This window comes from Amblyomma mixtum, chromosome 1 (genome assembly GCF_055824585.1).
Source record: "Amblyomma mixtum isolate Tamu chromosome 1, ASM5582458v1, whole genome shotgun sequence".
Classification (NCBI taxonomy): Eukaryota; Metazoa; Arthropoda; class Arachnida; order Ixodida; family Ixodidae; genus Amblyomma; species Amblyomma mixtum.
This window is the reverse complement of record NC_143012.1, coordinates 202,558,019-202,575,120: the sequence shown is the minus strand read 5'-3', so window position 1 is coordinate 202,575,120 and position 17,102 is coordinate 202,558,019. Positions and strand designations below refer to the sequence as shown.

General features: G+C 48.1%; 1 pseudogene; it reads right to left on the bottom strand.

Moving 5' to 3' along the window:
* Positions 1-6,046: 6,046 nt before the first annotated feature.
* LOC149370572 (uncharacterized) lies at positions 6,047-16,448 on the bottom strand (annotated as a pseudogene).
* Between the last annotated feature and the right edge of the window lie 654 nt (positions 16,449-17,102).

Sequence of the window (17,102 nt, the reverse complement as noted above, 5' to 3'; positions counted from 1 at the left end):
ACCCGTGAACGCATAGTATAAACTAAGCAACCGCAATCAGCCACATGCACTGTTAGTTTCATACGCATTTTGGATTCACATATTGGAAGTAGCTGTCGAATGTTGGATCAACAGACATTTAGTCAGCTGGCTTCACAAGCAACTCGACGGTCAGGCTCAATTCTACAGCGCTCAATTCAAAGAGTGCATTATTGCAGAAATCCGCCAGCCCATTTTTTATTACTGGTTTATTACTACTGATACAGGGGCGAGTTGGTTACACAATTTTTGTGCTTTTACCGTCAGGAATGTACGAGGTCTGTTAGAAAAGTATCCGACCTTATTTTTTTTCGCGAACACCTGATGGATATGAAACAAGCGCGCTTGCACCAGCAGACCTTGAAGTGTCGTGCGCATGCACGAATTTTTTCCCGCCTGTCGATAGCGTCAGTCGCTGGGAGGCAGCGTTTGAGTGAGGTAGTGCGCAGTGCTCTCGTCGGTTTTTTAGTGCAAGCAAAATGGCGGTGGGACAGGAGCAGCGCTAATACATCAAATTTTGGCCAGAAACGGGGCGACAGCCAAGTGGAAACCATTCGAAATATTCAGACGGGTTTCGGTGACGATGCTTAGACCAGCACACAAATTAAGCAATAGTACAACTGGTTTAAAGATGACCGCACATCGGTGGAGAGCGAGCCACGCTCCGGTCGGCCATCAACATGCCGAAATGGCCAGATCATTGCCAAAGTGAACGCTCTGGTGATACGGGACCGTCGTGTGACTATCCGAGAAATTGCGGAAGAGGTGGACATCAGTATTTTTTCTGCACATTCCAATATCACCGATGATTTGGCCATGAAGAGAGTTGCGGTGAAATTCACGCCGAAACTGCTCACGGTGGAGGAAAAGCAGCTTCGTGTTGAAGTCTCACAGGACGCGCCGGATTCCACAAACAGTGACCCCGACTTCATCAACACCATAATCACTGGTGATGAGTCTTGGGTGTACGGGTACGACCCGGAAACCAAATCCCAGTCGTCACAGTAGAAGAATTCCACGTCCCCACGACCAATCAAGGCCTGCCAAATGGTCAGCAACGTCAAAGTGATGCTGACTGCCTTCTTGGACTCTTGCTGTGTGGCACACCACGAGTACGCACGCCCCAGGGTCAAACAATGATTAAAGAGTACAACAGGGATGTCCTCCGTCGCCTACGTGATGCTGTGCGGCGCAAGAGACCGGAGTTCCGGTCAACAGGAAATTGGCGCATCCATCACGACAATGCTCCTTAACATTCTTCGCACTCGATTCAGACTTTCTTGGCAAAAAATCAGACTCTTGTAGTTCAACACACTCGTTACTCTTCTGGTAATGCCCCCTGCGACTTCTGGCTGTTTCCAAAAATCAAAAGGCCATCGTAAGGAGCGCGATTTCAGACAAGAGAGGACATTATGGCTGCAGCGACAGCTGAGCTAAACTCCCTTCTGAAAAAGGCCTTTTCGGAATACTTCCAATAGTGGCAGCACATCTGGGAGAAGTGTGTGAAGTCCCAAGGAGACTACTTTGAAGGTAATTAGGTTTCCAACGCTCCAGTTATGCCATTTTTTTTTTCTACGGCCAAAGGTCGGATACTTTTCTAACAGACCTCGTATTTCTAGTCTCTTAGTGAGAGTACGTCAAAGCTCGCTCACACATTTGGCTTCAGAACTGTTTCTTCGAACGTATTGGCTCTCCATTTCGCAAAAGAGCATCTCCGAAATGTTGATGGACAGCAAAAGGTCCTGCAATTATTCTCGAAATTACGAATTTTGAACAGTATGCGCATGAAAATGATGCTCATGAAAACGACCATTTAAAGAAAGGTCCGTTTGGCGCTGTAAGTGAAAGGACAGCCAAAGCAGTAAACAAAAACATGGTCATTACTGAAAGTTCGTGCTGTTACGAACTTTAGTTGGCATATTACACCCCTTAAAAAATTACCGTTCAACTCGTGCGTGACACCCCTGTTTCAGAGGATGGGAAAAATTGTCAATGTTTGGGGCAGCGGTCAATCTTTTGATTTTTGTTTTTGGCAGCAGATTCTGCATCGATATTTTTCGCCCTTATTCTAACTTTGCTCGGTCCCGAAAGTTTGGCCAGCCAAACGTAGGACCTGGCGAGACGAGAAGCAAGTCTATTGTCGAGTTCATCGAAAGAGTGCAGAATAAAGTGGTGATAAGATCTTCGGTGAAAAACAACGATAAGGAAGTGAGGTAGTATTGGGTCTGTCGTGGTGCAAAAGCCTAGCAAACTACTCGCTTTTGGCCTTGCTCCTTTTCGCTTTATTTCCTTCTCCTTTCTTCTCCACTGCCAAAACGCAGCTCTTTCCTTCTCCAAACATTTCGGTTGCCCTCTAGGACCGTCTTTTGTTTCGAAACTTTTCTTGTGGCATGCCATGGCCGCAAGTCGTCCGAGCCTATTTTTTTTTTTAGTTTTTCCTAAACAAATTCTCCGCCAACACTTCCTCTGAGTTAGACTTAAGAGCGATAGCTCCAGGAGCTTCAAGTATTTACATCAGTATGCTCAGCAAACATGGAGAACACGAAACCCAAACATCCGTGGATGTTTCCTTTCCGGAAACATCCCTTTTAAGAAACAAGCAATGCCATTGCTTGCGATTTACTTTTGAAATTTACTGCCACTTTATCTATATCCAGTATATCTCCTCGCTATTTCAGCTAAAGTTATTAAAATCTTGTGCATCAAAATACGAGGAATCGTTCGACACCATCCGGAAACTTCTGCGACAAATGGTTCGACCGTAATGGCCGTCTGAAGGTCCCCGGAATGCACGGTTTCGGGGCGGAAAGAACGTCGTTGCGAATCCCACATACGTTTCGGCGGCGTCTCAATTAGTAATTGTGCCTGCAGGAGCATGCCAAGTTATTTGACACCACTTGGAAAATTGTGCGTAAAATGGGTGGCCCCTAAGTTTTGTGCAAATGATGGCCCCGGGGGGGTCCCAATTCGATGGCCTCTATACTGGCAGATATAAAACGGCTCGAAATTATAGCTACGAATCGAGGCGCTACGCGTTCACTATTACTGTGCGATCTAGTGGGGTCACGTGGTTACTGCACTGGTCAATTTGACCTTCGTTGAAGAGAGACGCGTGTCCCTGACAAATGACGACAGCGATGAACGCAGCACAAGAGATGATTAGTAATGAAAACTTGATTGAACCATGCCAAGCATCAGGTGCAAATGTGACAAAAATGTTGAGATGCCAAGAGGACACGTCTCTTCCAGCTAGGTGAATACCACACGAGCACTAGACACGTGCCAGCCGCAGCGAGCCTCGCGTGAGCGTGCAGCAGCGCCGCCAAGCTAACCGGCCTAGCCACTGCATGATGCGACTGCCTACAACATCTCCCCTGAAAAAGAAGCAAACTCTTGGGAGGAATGAGGCAACGCCCACACCTGGTAGTGGTGGTGAAAACTTTTATTTGCTGCAATAGAGTTTGGGAGCCGCAGAGTGGCCCCGCTACATGGTCGGCGTCCCTAGTCCGGGACACCGCATGACGAGGCCCCGTCTCTCGCCCGTTTCACTAGAGCCATTTGGGACTCAAGTGAGGAGCAGTGGAGGAGGGCAGTCACCCATGCCTCTCCGGAAGGGGTAGAGGAAGGGGGGAGGTGGGGATTTTGAGTATAGAAGGCAAAACACATGTCTAGAACGACCGAGCTGTCTGTTTCACCGCTCTCAAAGCCGCTGCGATCAGAAAGGCAAATAATGACGATGAAATTCTACGAGTTTAGCTGCCCATGCCTGTATCCAGACCATTTTTAGCCGAATTTTATTGCTATATATGACGTATTCAGCCCGAAACGCACCCAGAACGTGTTCTAGATAAGCGTTTTGCCCTCTGTACATGCCCACACTATTTGGAAGATATCACAGGTCTCCCCACAGTGCTGACATCGCCCATCCGTGTTATGATCGTAATGTTTGCTGATTGCAGGACAGAGTATAGTACCTGTCTGCCGGCGCCTTACAGTCCGATTCCCCCGTCTTACTTAGCCCCTTTGCAGAAGCCGGGAAATAGCGGTGGTTGTCGTTATAATGTGTTATGATTTCCCTGAACCGCAGCAGCGGGGTTAGTTTGTCTCCGAGCCAGAAGAGCTGGGATCAGGAGCCCGGTGAGTAAGCGCTCGGGCAGGCGCGTCAGCGCCCTCATTACCTCGTAAGCCCTGGCGTCCAGGAGCCCAAATGATTCTTTTCGGTGCTGGATCGGTGGCATTCCGTCTTAGAATACAGCTGCTAAGGGGGAGATCTCCGCTTCCATGTAATGATCACATGCTTTTCGGTAGTCCGTGATTATTATTCTCGAACTGGCATGGGCGGCAGCAAGCGCTATCGCTACTTCATCGGCTCGCATTGAATTCTGGTCTCGGAAGGAGAGTCCATCAACGTGCATTTCCTTGGGAACGAAAGCGGCCGTGTAAAATCCCGTGGGCGATGACCCTGCTACGTCTACATAGTATACACTGGGTTGGGAGCCGTGTTGCCTCTCAAGAGCCCGAGCCAGCGCTTGTCGTCTGTTCTCGTGCAAGTCAGTGTCCATGTTATGAGGGAGTGGGGAGACCCACAGCATATGGCACCACAGTCCTGGGATACACTCCGCCTGCTCTGAAGTGCAATCGTGCTGGACGTGTAAGCGCTTTACCAGGCGGGCCCCTGGGGCCGTATGCATGAGCCGCACTTGGTGCGCCGGTGGGAGGCGTCAGCATAGGTTGTTTGTGAATCTTCTGGAGAAACTGCAGTCGCAGGGAGTGCTAGCTCCATGTCGTGTTCATGTATGGCGCCACACAGATTCCTCGTATACGGCGTCTTGGTTATCTCTCTCCTTTTCCGCAGGGCTGAGAAAAGGGATGAGATGAGTTCGATTTGCCGTATGGTGTCGCTCTCAGTGCCGGCTATGCAGGGTGTCCCAGCTAACTTGGACCAAGGTTTATAACAAAACTAAGCGTTCTTCAGAACTGACATCGCGTGGATGTTGTTGATGTTTATCTAAATTTACAGTACCATTTTTTCGGTTCTCCTATTTGAATAATTATTCGAGATAAATAAATTAACTTTTCAAATATAGCTTGAAACGTTCAGGCGTCAATAGGAAGGTTGTGGAGCTTCACAAATATCGACCAACCCAGGCACTTCCAACGAGATAGACTTAGCGTGGCCGTTTTTATTCAGGAAAAACGAAAGCCCGCGGAGTTTAAAAAATACCACGTGACAGCGCGCTCTGTGCGCCCGGATGCTCCGCGATTACAGCGCTCTCATCATTGCTTTGTAAGAAACATCACCCGCTTCAGCCCTTTCGTGCTGCCCAAGACAGGGCTTCGCGATGTGCTTGGTTCCAAGATAAGCGCCAGAGGGTTCGGGCGGGAGTTGAAAGAAAGCGCGGCTCCCGTTTCTGAGTGCAATAACTGCACACTCACGTTAGCAGAATGCTTGCGGAAGAACGATGACAATCTCATGAGTTTGAATTTGGGAGCAAGATCCCAACAAGCAAAGACGCATATAACAAGCCTGATAACGTCGTGTGAATTACGCTGAAAAACAGGAGCCGCGTTTTCTTTCCGCCGCCCGTACCCGCTGGCGCTTATCTTGGAACCAAGCACATCGCGAAGCCCTGTCTTGAGCAGCACCAAAGGCCCGAAGCCGCTGATGTTTCTAACGAAGCACGGATGAGAGCGCTGTAATCGCGGCGCATCCGGGCGCACAGAGCGCGCTGTCGAGTGGTATATTTTAAAATCCGCGGGCTTTCGTTTTTCCCGAATAAAAATGGCCACGCTAGGTCTATCTCGATGGAAATGCCTGGGTTGGACGATATTTGCGGAGCTCCACAACCTTCCTATTGACGCCTGAACGTTTCAAGCTATATTTAAAAGGTTAATTTATTTATCTCAACTATATTATTCTAATAAGTGGAGGGAAAAAATGGTACTGTAACTTTAGATAAACCTCAATAACATCCACGCAATTTCAGTTCTGAAGAACGCATAGTTTTTTTATAAATCTTGGTCCAAGTTAGCTGGGACACCCTATATATGAGCTAGGCTCGCTTGCAGGCGCCACAACGTTCTGTTTTCGCTTTAAGTCTGTAACCCAGACTCTATCTCCTTCAAGAAGGGTCAGAAGCTGCCGTACACCGAGTCATCTACCGTAGTCTATTCGTTGCTGTTCGCGGTATTGGGACTCAAAATTTTGAAATTTAGTGGCGTCTGGCAAAGGAGGAGCAAGCCTTCCGAGAGTCAGAGGAATCTTTGTCCGCAACTGCCTGCCCACAAATAGTTCAAGGGGCTGTAGCCACTTTTCAGTGTAGTTGATGTGCAGGACAAGGGGTTCGGTACGGATGTTGGGTCTTCATAGAACTTTTGGTTACTTTCACTGCAGCCTCAGCGAGTCCGTTGCTCTGAGAATAGTTTCGGCGTGATGTGACGTGTTTGAGCCCATATTCTTAAGCAAACTTAATGAAGTCAGAGGACGAGAACTGCGGACCATTATCGGAGACCACCACCCCTGGAATGCCGTGCCGGGTGAAAACTGAATTGCACTAACTGATCCCTGTACTAATTGATAGCTTCTCTAGACGAGTCAGTTCAGGATATCTGGAGTAATAATCAGTTACAGTTAACCGACAGTGGCTATTGAAGAACAGGTCCATATCAAATCTCTCCCACGGTCTTGAAGGAGACTAGGTGTTTTGAAGGCAAATTTTCGGTTGCTGGACATCTTGACATATTCTGGACTATATTTTGTGGTGGTTGCGATATCTTTGGCCACTGTAGGCCACCAAAACAGAGTCCTTAGCTCGAGCCTGGGTCCTCGTGATGCCGATATGAACCTCGTGCAAAAGGGGGAACATTCCTTTCCTGCTCGTGAGTGGGACAACCACACCAGCGGCGTAGAGCAGCAGATCGTTCTCTACAGTGAGCTGTTGACGATGCTCGTTGATGGACCTCACTTCAAGGGGTAAGTCTCATCAGGAAGGACATTGTTTTGTGCAGAGTTCTCGGAGATACAAGCACACGCGATCTGATTTTTGGGATTCCTTCAGCCACTCATGGCAATACTGCTCGATGGGAACGGTTGTCTTCACGCAGCGCAAAAAATCTTGATGTCACTTTCTAGATCTATGTCGCCACTCTCCTACAGAGGCGCTCTGAAAAGTGTGTTGGGCGCGATTAGTTCTTTCCCAGGTACATATACCACATCGTACTGCCACCTCATCATTCGCGTTTTAATTTTTTGTAGACACGGTGTAAGGTAATCGAAACTTTTTGACATAAAGACCGGCACCAACAGCTTGTGGCCTGTTTGACTGGGAATTGCTTGTCAACCAGGTCGTCACTGAGTTTTCTGCCAGCCCAAACGAAGAGAAAAGCCTCTTTTTCGTACAAGGGTAGACGTCCAGGCTAGTTGGTGAACCATTATTCCTTAAAACAGCGCAAAAAACAAGGACACAGAAAGAAAAGACACACACGGCGCTGGAAAATACACACACAGCTCTTTTGCTATCGCGCATAGCGTTTCTTCGTGTGAGATATTAGCCGGGAGGCATAACCGATGGCCGAAACATTGCCACTGGCCTGTTTCTGTCGAATCACTGCCCCCAGCCCACGGGAAGAAGCGTCTGCACTGGCCACAGTCTCCTTATAAGGAGCGTAGACCACTAGCACTGGGCGAGAGGAAACTAGCTGCTTACATTTGTCGAACGCTTGCTGTTGAGAACTGTTCTTAATCAATTCCTGCTTTTTCGACAGCAAACAAGCGGTTAGAGCAGTTGAGCAAGGCTGGCTACAAAGCTGGAAAGATATGTGGCCCTTTTGAGTAGCCTTTTGCAACTCGCTGCTATTAGTGGGACTGGCCATTTTTAAGATGGCTTCAACCTTTCTTTCGTTGGGTTTGATTCCGTGCTGGTCAAGCTTGTGACCTAGGAATGTGAGCTGGTCGAGGTGAAACAGGCACTTGTTCTCGTTTAGCGTGACGCCTGCCTCAGTTAGCCGTTGAAGAACCGTGCGAAGTGTCGCGTCATCCTCTGTTTCGTCTGAGCCCCAGATAAGGATGTCATTCATATGACACACAACCCTGTTGTTCCTTTCTAGAGTTTCTTTATATCTGCTTCTGGAAGTGCTTGTGCGTGGCCGCGATACCAAATGGAAGCCTGTTCAAGGAAAACCTCCCGAAAAATGTGATAAAGGTAGTAAGCTTCTTGCTGTCTTCACTGAGCGGTATCTGCCAGAACCCTGAATTGGCATCGAGCTTCGAATACACCTTAGTCCCGTGAAGCAGCGCAAGTGTATGCTCCATGAACGGAATCGGATGCCACTCTCTCAGGACGTAACGACTGAGCTCAGTGAAGCTCAATCAGGTACCAACATCACCGTTTGGTTTTTAGAGTACCACCGTAGGTGCACACCATTCAGTCGGCTAATTAACAGGCAAAATGACGCCAATATTTTCAATTTGCGGCAGTTCAAGCCTTGTTTTCTGGTAGAGGGAAATTGGTATGCGGCGAGAGAGCTCAGAGCGCATGGTTTCGCACCTTCGGGAAGGCGAATGTTGTGCTCTCTTAGTAGCTTTCCAAGGCCTTGAAACAACGAAGGAAATATATCTCTTGGGCTCACCTTCTTTGCGACGGCGGTGACTTAGGTATGCACATGCAAGTTTTCGATGGCGGGCTTGCCAAGAAAGGGAGTGTGGACATCTCGCCGCGGGTACATATCTATGAGTGTTTCACGTCTACAGTAGGCGAGTTGAAGACGCCTTACCCGCTTGGCTACGAGAGGTCTCCGATCAGGACCGTAGAGCTTCCGAGGAGCACACGACAAGGGAGGGTGATGTCGGAGCATGCTGAAAGTCGTAGCTGGGAGGACAGACTCCTCGGCGCCTGTGTCGATCCTAAATTTGGGAGGTTGGCCATGCACGAAGATGGTTGTCTGCCATGTCGACGTATCAAAGGACGAGACGGCTCCGAGAAATTCATATTCGCTGTCAGGTCCTGATCCTACAACGATGTCAACCGGATGACCCGGCGCGAAAATGCTGGCGGTTTAGCATTGCTCAGCACAAAATGTTCTTGCGAAGTGCAAGTGAGGTGTCCACTTTCCCAGGGAGCGAGTTATGCGCCCTTTCTTTCCTAAAATAAACCGTCAGCAACGTTGTCAACTCCAACGCCAATGAGCCATGCAGCGCCGGGGGCCTATCGCTCCAGTGCCGCATTTCTGCCAGAACTGTATCAGCGTAAACTCAAGCAGCGCACGTTTGCCACCACCACCACGTACCTCAAAGCACGATTGAGGTGCCCACTGAGCCAGTTATGTGCGTTTCCTTCCGTTTCCAGACTTTTGGGTACATATAGAAGTTGATGAAGACGACGATGTGCCATACACACCGGTGGTGGTAAAAACATATATTAGACTATACAAACGACAGAAGGTATGCATGGATCAGCTCGAAAAAGACTGGTCCCTACAAGCACTAGGGACCCAAATAGCGGGAACCACCGCCGTGGCGCGCCCGCTAAGGCTGTTGGGCGTGTAGGTCGTGTAGGTCGTGGCAGCCATGCAAGATGGCCTCCCAGTCTTCCCGGGTCGGCTTGGGGGGAATAGCAGGGTTGGAAGGGCAGGCACTAACCATGTGATAGGTGTCCGAAGACACTGCTCTCCAGTGCTTTTGATTACATTTCAAGCGGTTAGTTTCAGACGCACCAACTTTGAAAAACATCAGGTAGCAGTGTGAACAGAATCACTCCTGATGACATGTCTTTTTTATCGCATGCAGTGACGTACATCATCGTCTGCTACAAACACGAAACACACCGACACAAAGCGAAACCTGTGAGGCGCTGGAATTTCTCTACCGCTGACTTACGAAAATCCACTATATCTTGTACAGCATATATTGAGCATTGTACAAAGCACCTAAGAGTGAGCACTGCACTCAGACGACGGCCTGTGATAGTAAGGATAAACGGTGTGCTCTTTTATATTTGTCTTTGAGAAGTTGCCATATACATAACATCTAACAAAAACTGTTCGTTAATCCGCATATGAATTCTATTGGTATTAACCAGGAAGAAACTGCGGAATCGTAAGGATCATTGTCATTTAGCTTAAGAGCACATACCTGCATTGGATCAAATCGCCATTCTGCAGCACAAGCGGCAGGAGGGAAGCAGTCCCGGGACTGCGCTGTTGCATTATCCGGTTGATTTTAAATTCTACCCCTTGTTACGTTCATTTTATACTGCCCACCGCTCTTAAAGTTACAAGTGCCACACTATCTATTTGTCACTTTCGTATCATGATTCTTTTCAGTGTCGCGTTTAGATTCGGGCTGTTTTCAGAATTATACATTGCTAGGTATTGCGGGCGTTTGCTGCGGATTGACAAAAATGTCGTTATCTGCTATTAATACGAGTTTTCTTTCAACGGTGGTGTATAGTACTAAATAATTGATACCCGCTTTCTATGAGTGCGTTGCATTTGCAGTAAAAAAAAAAATTGGCTGTGGTTTGACCAATGGCCATCCCGTATAAAATTGTGGCAGAAACGGCGCGGGAATCGCAGCGGGGGCGACATCTCAGGGGGCACTTTCGCGGTCCAAAGTGCGTAGAGGCGAAAGCGTCTTCCGCACCACTTTGACTGCCTTTGTGGCACTAGTGACGTCAACACTGAACCACGTCAATTAAGTACTAATTACTAAGTAATGACTACTAATTTTTGACTAATTTGTGATTAATGACTAAATACTAATTAACTGCTAAACAATAACACTCAAGGGGTGGAACGCGGCAGCGTGTTGTAGCGCTGCTAGGGAGTCCACGGAACGCCATCACCCGAACGGCGCGATGCCTTGCCCTTTGAACGCAACGCTTTTTGAGGAAAGGAAGTAACGCAGTAATCCTCTCTGTCATCTCGGTGGACAGCTGAACCGCACCGCAGAGGAAGAGAGGAAGTGGGAGTAAAGAAAAAAGAGAAAGAGGGCCCGCCGGAATAAAAAAAAATAAAATTGTATTCGAGGACAGGAATTTACGCAGTAACTGTCTCACACTCGCGCCTCGCGCATGCTCAGTTGGGGCTCTCCGGGGCTCCGCGAAATCGCTCACACCTGGCGTAGTGTTGCTTCCGTAACATAATCAAACCCCGATAAACTTCTCCAAACGTAATGCAACGTAGGTGCTCTAGCACATTCATTTTGTTTTGTTTATTTTCGTTAACTTGGAGATTGTGCTGCCAGGGTTAAATTGAGCGATAAATTTAGGGCGATCAATTTTATTGACGCGGAGGAAATGCGAGAGCATGCAACGTTTCGACTGCACCAAATATCAGTGAGGAGCACATAAAGGATTTTGGTTACCTCTGAGTCTTTTGTCTCTTCCCCCTTTCACCCGCAGTACGAGAGGGGAGATTTCCTTCTCTTTGAGGACAGCTAGCGCAGGAAACGGGACGACAGAAAGAGGACTCGTGCTGTGTCCTCTTTCTGTCGTCCCGTCTTCTGCGCTAGCTGTTTTCATGGATAACCAACAGGCCCTAATTCAGGCCGTAACGAACTTTCTTCTTCAGTTTTTTCAGCTGCCAACTGTGGCATATGGCTCTTCCGTGAACTGACTCCTAGAGAGAACGCGGCTTCGATAGCTACCTATTTAGTCCAAATGCGAATTCAGTGCTCAAGTACTTCTTTTATAACTTCGGTTACGGTTTTTCGATCAATTGCGCACGAATGGAAGTTGATGAAAACGGCGAAGTGCAAAGCGCACCGCGGGAGGCTTCCAGCTTTAAAATGCGGCGTGTTCGGTTGTGGCAATAGTCAATAGGTAGCGCGCCCGAATGGCATCGAGACGACGGCGCAGTATAAACAAAAGAAAAAGTTGATGGCGCAGTGCTGTAATGCAGTGGCACTGTGGCACACTTGCAGCCATGAAGTGTTTTATTTTAGTTTTTTTTGGCCCCGACGCTTCATCCCTAGACAAGACATCTTCATCGCTAGCGAGGCACTCAGCGCTAACGCACTGAAAATATGCGACCTTGTATCTTCTAGGATGAGTGGTCCTAAATTTAACACTTCAGCTATTGGACGGACCGAAGACAGTGGTTGAAGAGTATATTTGTTGAGATGACCAAAAAAACTATTCGCTGCTAACACTTGATGATTTCAGGGATTATAACGAATGTTCCACGCCGGAGCTCTTGGGGTTACCTAACACCGCCAAGAAGTGCCTAACACTGATATAGGCGATATTCTTACGTGACGGCAAACCGATGAAGACAGGACTAAATTATACGTGGCTATGGCACGATATAATGGCGGTGGGCCTAGCGAGAGAGCTCCGTGCAGCGCCTTTCCCAACTGTCGTAGAATTCCAATATCTTGCCTTACACTTTATTTGCTCGTATTCAGGTACTTTTAAATCTTCTTGTATCCAACCTCTGTAAACATGTGCCTTTGCAACTGCCGAGGTGACGATGAGAGGGAGACTTTGGGAGAGATCCTCAGAACAGCGTCTGAGGAGATGCACTTCGTCTTCGTCGGCAGCAACATCCTCTTTGTGAGCAGGGTTGTAGTCAGAATTAGTGTTGCTATCGGCAGGACAGCTAAGTGGAAGAAAATGGCTAGTAAGCTAAAATAACGCGATTTCTTCGTTCAGTGGTAATTGAGGCCATTAAAAACGGCCCCTGAAGGATCGCTTAGAGCCTGTTGATGGGAAACGGCGACGTACCATTATTTACGTAATTTAGTCCCGAATGATAAACTAACGTCCTGCTTAATTCATAAGAGGGCTGTCATATAAAAGGAAATTTATTTACTTAACGTGCATCCAAGGCCCGCAACGAGCCACTGCGCCACTTTGATTCGAATGATGTAAAATACTTTCTTTTTGTAACTCCTGACATTGCCCTATTTCAACGATGACGATAATCGGAAAAAAAAAAAATGAAGCGCGGCTTCAGCACTGCTCTACTGCGCTAACAATGGCGTATAGAGTTTTGTTCCCGACACGTGAGAAAACCGCTGCTATGTGCTTACTGGACACCTTCATACTCTGTCTAAAATTGGGATGCTGTTATTAGCGCGCTCCATTTCGACCAATCTGAAACGCGGACAAATTTTCTAACACGTCTTGGTCACGACAGTATGAGCCATTAAAGGCTTTCGCCTTAAAAATTTATAAACGAAGTCGAGAGTGTGACGGAAATCCGTCTGACCGGGGGATACATTTCAAAAAACAGAGACCCCAACCAGTGAAATGAAACTTGAAATTGACGTTTTGGCGTCAAGAAGGGGGCCTAGTTCACAATGGAATCACACCAAAAAGGGTTCTTTAAAAACTAGAGTAATCGCAGTAAGGATCGCGCGTAAATCTAGTTAAGATTGCCCTTGTTACAATTAAGCGTGTGTGACGTTGTCTGTATCATCAGAGACTCGAGATGAAGCCGTAATTCCGTCAGATTTTTGTTCTTGATGATTCGTGGCTTTTCCAAATCAATGTTATGATTTTGCGTCTCTGCTTGCTCTGCGAAGGTGTTATTGCGAGTATTTTCATTCTACACATCATGAGCATTTTGTTGCAAGCACTTCTTATAACTTCCACTTTCGCCGATGTAGACACCGTTGCAATCTGCGCAAGGGATGGCGTAAACAACGGCTGGGAATTTCTCTTTCAGCAACTGGTCTTTGATGTTCATCAGCTGTCGCATATTCTTGGCGGGTACATGGCCTACTTGCACGCCATGTTCTCGGAATACACGGGCAAGACACTCACTTGTTTTTGGAACATATGGAACAGCAGCACATTTCTTGGGGGAAGAGGGGTGTCAGGTTGTCGAGGTAGTGACAGCTGTCGTTCTACTGACCTGTTGAAATGGCTTGGGTAACCACAGCTAGCGAGATCTTTCCGTACCCTTCACGCGTCCGCAGCGGCGTCAGTAGTGCTTGCGCATATTTTCTTGACCCTCTGCATTAAACTACTAATAACTGCTCTTTTTTTCGGCGGCAGGATGGACGGAACTTAAATGCAGGTAGCGGCCTGTGTGTGTAGCCTTACTGTACACGTCGACAGCCAAGTAAACTCATAGCCAAGTCAGGTCAATTGACTTGGCTCTCGACGTGTGCACCGCTGCGCTCGATAAGGATGCTTCTTTACCGGAAAGATCGCCAATAGAATCACGGGGCGCCGGCTCCTTGCTTTCTGCCTGAGCAATACCTACTTTGTTTTTAGGGGAAACTTCTACAAGCAAGTCCACGAGACCCCATGGGTGCTTCTGTTTCGGTGACGGCCGCTAACCTCACCATGGAACCGTTGGAGCCACGGGCGTTAGCACACTTTAACCCTCCCCCCTATATCTTCCACCGTTACATGTACGACTGCTTTTGCATCATTCACAAGGACGCGCTAAGCCACTTTCTGACACACCTGAACAGCTAGGATGCCACCATTCAGTTCCCGTTGGAATAAGAGGTGGACGGCTTTTTACCTGTCCTAGACGTCCTCGACTCAAGGGAAGGCGGAGAGTTGTCGTTAAGCGCACACGGAAAGGCGGCACACACAGGCCGCTACGTAAATTTCAGTTCCGTCTATCCTGCCGCCCAAAAAAGAGCAGTTGTCAGCAGTTTAATAAATCGGGCCAAGAAAATATGCACAAGCACTACTGACGTCGCTGCGGACGCATTAAGGGTACGGAAAGATCTCGCTAGCTGTGGTTACCTAAGTCATTTCATCAAGTCAACAGAATGACAGGTGTGACAACCTCGACAAACTGACGTGCTCTTCCCCCCAAGAAACGCGCGGCTCTTCGCTAAGTTTCAAAAATAAGTTAGTATCTCGCCCATGTATTACGAGAATACGACGTGGAAGTAGCCCATGCCCCGGCCAAGAAAATGCGACAACTGATGAACGTCAAAGACCAGTTGCCGAAAGGGAAATTCCCAGGAGTCACGGGCGCCATCCGTTGCGCAGATTGCAACGGTGTCTACACCGGAGAAACTGGAAGTTATAAGAAGCGCTTAAAACAACATGCTCGTGATGTGCACAATGAAAATACTCGCAATAACGCCTTGGCAGAGCACGAGGTGACGCAAAATGACAAACTCGATTGGAAAAACGCAAGAATCATCGAGAAATAAAAAACTGAAAGCATTACGACTTCATCTCGAGTCCCTGGTGATGCAGACAACGTCACACACGCTTAATTGTAACGCGGGCAATCTTAACACCATTTACGCGCGATTCTTACGGCGATTACACTAGTTTTTAAACACGAACTCTTTTTGGTGTGATTTCATTTTGAACAAGGCCCACGCTGGGGGCCAAAACGTCAATTTCAAGTTTCATTTTACTGGTCGGCGTTTCTGTTTTATGAAATCATTCATAAACATTTTTCACAGCAAAATATTCATTAGGCAGCTGTTGCATTGAATTATGTCCATGTAAACGACGCAAAGCAAATGTAGCGCAGGAGGATGTACAGGCCACCGCCACTCCCCACCGAGTGTTCTGTAGACGAAATGCTTTCTGCTTCTGTAGCATTTGCAGAACAAAGCCGACTCCTTGGCCAAATTCGTAGAGACGGCCAACCTTTTCCGGGCGTGTTTTGTCGGCGTGTCACAAGCGAATGTGTGATCGTGTTGAAGCTGCAAGCTTTTATTTCTATTTAGGGAAAACATCTCGTCCTCGTACCCTGTGACACCAACATTCACGCTCACCGTCTTCCAAACCTTTCTACGGAACCTCTCCAGAGCCTGCTGATAAGCTTCCCGAGCTCCTGAACTTCAGCTCTGTAGCCACTTGACTTATCCTCGAAAATATCTGTCCTCAACTTGCTTCAATAATCGGGAGCTTATTTGACATTTCAGACACTCTGCTGCAAGCTCAACTTCGGCAACATTGCAGTACCACAATTTTTCTGGTTATCGACTCTCCCTCCTAAGCTCTTTATATTATCATGAACTAGCAGGCTCCAAAGTGGGCCGTAGCGCGGCACGGAGCGCTCGCGCTGAACCACCGCCATTAAATCTTGCCAGAGCCATCTATGTAGTCATGTCTCCACCGGCTTGACGACGAATAACATTTGGCGGAGGGGCGGGGCGGTCATCGCCATGGTGGTCCTGGAGCATCAGCGTGCTGCGTCTGCCGTGGTCGTCAGCTTTGTGTAACTTGCCTGCACCCACCCCCAACCCACCCCGCTGTGCCCCGGTCCACCTGGCCAGAACTGACCTCGCCGTTCGCCCCAGCCCCGTTCCCCGCCCCGGCCTCAAAACACGACGAACTTATCCTATTGACCAGGCCCTAAGCGTGTGGACCAATACGAGACACGTGAGCAGACAGGCCCCCCTGTCCATGCCGGTTGGTGCACCCATGGTCCTCGGCCGTCAGCTCAAGGTTACCGGAAAGCCGGAAGCTTTGTGGTCCATGCTCATCGTGGTCCATGATAATCTCCTCCCCTCTTTCATCGTGGCGGCAAGCACCAAATCTTCTTCTCTTCAATGTTCATCCCTCCCGTCACGCCCATCGTAATGTCTTACGTTTTATCGTCACTTCCAATCTTCTATTTTGCGCGATCGGGACGATCGCTTGGTGACTCTGCGTGTTTCACGGATTATAGAAGGTGTCAAAGTGGGCAGTGGCGCGGCACGAAGCGCTCTCGCAAGACCCACCGCCATTATATCGTGCCATAGCCACGCGTAATGTAGTGTGTCTTCATCGGTTTGCCGTCACGTAAAAATATCGTCCTTTTCACTGTTAGGCACTTCTTGGTGGTGTTAGGTAACCTCAAGAGCTCCGGCGTGGAACGTTCGTTATAATCCCTGAAATCATCAAGGATTAGCAGCGAATAGTTTTTTTGGTCATCTCAAAAAATATACTCTTCAACCGGCATCTTCGGTCCGTCTAGTAGCTGAAGTGTTTTATTTAGGACCACCCATTCTAGAAGCTACAAGGTCGCATATTTTCAGTGCGTTAGCGCTGAGTGCCTCGCTAGCGAAGAAGACGTCTTGTCTAGAGATGAAGCGTCGGGGCCAAAAAAGAGCTAAAATAAAACACTTCATGGCCGCAAGTGTGCCGCAGTGCCACTGCATTACAACA